Below are 2,673 nucleotides of genomic sequence, written 5' to 3'. Positions count from 1 at the left end.
TATATTATGTTTACTTACAATTGTAGTATCTATGTTTTCACATTAAGAACAAAATACTTCGAAGTTCAGTTATCTCTCAATAGATGGAGACTGTACTGAACTATTATTATAAACCTTTACTTAAAATAAAATAGAAGTAAGTACTGTCACTACCTTATATTTGCACAACAAACATGTCCTGATGCTCGTCCAATAACTATCAAATTAAATCCCTTTGTGTTCATTCAAGAATGAAAGATGCATAATTTATGTTTATTTCATAATTTCTATGGTGGTTGCGAGATCCTTCAAATTTATCGAAACCATACGGAAATTAATTACTGAGAATAAGAGATAATATATAAAGTTTTCTATTAGAGAACGTTTGGTAACTATGTGGACATTATAAAAAATTTCGCAAATGAAATTTTCTGATGCACAAAAGAATGTTTAATGTTAAATGAAAATTACTTTGCATGGCAAGATGTGAAAAAAAGGCACGAGAGAAACATTGCTTTATAAACCTTAACACATAATACAAAAATTAGATATTTTGCATATGAAAGCATTGTAATTTACCTAAATAAATTTACACACAATATTCATAATGGAATGTATTTACTCTAAACTTTAAAATGGTTCTCACAGTAGTAGTGGTGATTTGTACCTGATAATTAATGTTATAACGTCTATATCTTTACCCCACCCGAAACACAGAGAACAGTAAAAAAGTAAGATACTTTAGGTGTTTCAATTTACTCATACATCAGTTTTAGTAATTAGTAAGTTACTAATTTAGTAATTAGAGAAAAAAAAAAGAATATGAATGAATTTGGGGAACCACGGCCATACATAAAGAAATTTATAAGAAGTTGAATCTGTCATGGTAAGTAAAATGCGGCATCCTATAACAGTTGAGAATTCTCGATTGTTTGGTTTTTATTTTTTAATTTTCGCACAAACTACACGAAGGCTATCTGTGCTAGCCGTCCCTAATTTAGCAGTGTAAGACTAGAGGGAAGACAGTTAGTAATCACCACCCACCACCAACTCTTGTACCAACAAATAATGGATTGACCATCACGTTATAATGCCCCCATGGCTGAAAGGGTGAGCATGTTTGGTGGACTGGGGATTCGAATCCATGACCCGCAGATTTGGAGTCGAGTTCCCTAACCACCTGGCCATACTGTGCTCCTCGAATGTAAGTTTAGTGACAAAAGCCATCCATATGCCCCAGGCAACAGTGCAAACAAAATCAAGAAGGATCTCTATCTGGAAATGAGGACAAAAGGATATGGGCTCTCAGTCAATACCCCTATTCAACCACGTTTAGTCAATGGATAATGAAATGGGTATTCATGATGTTCATACAAAGACGTACAGGTCAAGTCACCAGATATGGTGCCTGTAGAATTCTTTGTGATCAGATTGATTAATTTCTACTAGTAAACCATCATATCCTCATACACTAGATGGACTATGACAAAATTCAGGAAAGAGTGATGTGCTTTGGACGGGCCAATGGGAATTATGCTGCAGAATGTACAGATAAAGCATGACCAGACAATGTAACATCGACTATAATGATGTGATGAGGCTCCAAAACTGTTTAAATATAAAATATTCAACCTTCTGTAGTTTCAGTTGCATTTCACCATCTTTGTCATTCAACCAATAATTGTTCAACTTTGCAATATATTTTGGAACAGTTTTTATGTAACAGGAATCTTCTATCCCTTTTCATGGGTTAACACTTTCCAGTTAAAGCGATTGTCCATTGCGTTATTACATACACTGTTGTCATGTGTTTTTAAATAAAGACTGTTTTCACTGTACGTACACTTATATTTCTTTGTTTAACATAAATACCTTATATTTTCTGGTGGAATCTTTCTTTATATAATGGATCGACCTATTTCACTCTTAGCTGAAATTAGTTTTACAGGGAAATATTACACTGTTGTAGACTATGTTTTCTTATATTTTAACGCAAAAGTTTTATAACATTTGCTAGAGGTACTTTTGGCATGACACAGCATCATTCCTAGAGATTTTCCGAGTTTATAGAATGGATATAGCTTATAGAATATTCTAGAGACTTGGTTAAGAATATCATAGTATAAAAACTAGTCATTTAATCAGTGGGCTAAGTAGTTAATGCATCTATAACATTTTATGAATTCATTACTGAGTTAGCGAATGTGTTTCTTCATCCAATTTTGCATTAATGCCATTAGATATTAGAGAAAAATTAATAAGTATGTGGCTATTTAGTTTTATTTGTGAGTTAAGCCCATCTCTTGGTTATCTTTAGTTCGTGAAACTGTAAGTTATGAAACATTCAATAGAAGAAATAAAATGCTTTCCTTTTCATTAAGTAGACTGTACTTTGTATTATTTTTATTGAATAGTCAAAAAGAACACATCCCACGATACAAACCATTACAACAGAGGTGTCAGGAGTGGAATTATTTTGATTGAAATTGAATCCAGACTGAAATTCAAATTTAACCAAAGAATGGTCCGATTTAGAATTGGTTTGTTCATGTGAACAACACCTCGTGTACACAAGGGGTAAAACAAACAGATCAGGGACCCCTAAGGCATAGCTGTTCTTCATTTTGAACTTTGGACTTGTGGAGAGGAAACCAGTTAGCAACACCTTCTACCTGAGTTTTACTCGTGTAATGC

The sequence above is a fragment of the Limulus polyphemus genome, unplaced genomic scaffold, assembly GCF_000517525.1.
Source record: "Limulus polyphemus unplaced genomic scaffold, Limulus_polyphemus-2.1.2 Scaffold3399, whole genome shotgun sequence".
Lineage (NCBI taxonomy): Eukaryota > Metazoa > Arthropoda > Merostomata > Xiphosura > Limulidae > Limulus > Limulus polyphemus.
Note: the sequence above shows the minus strand (reverse complement) of the source record.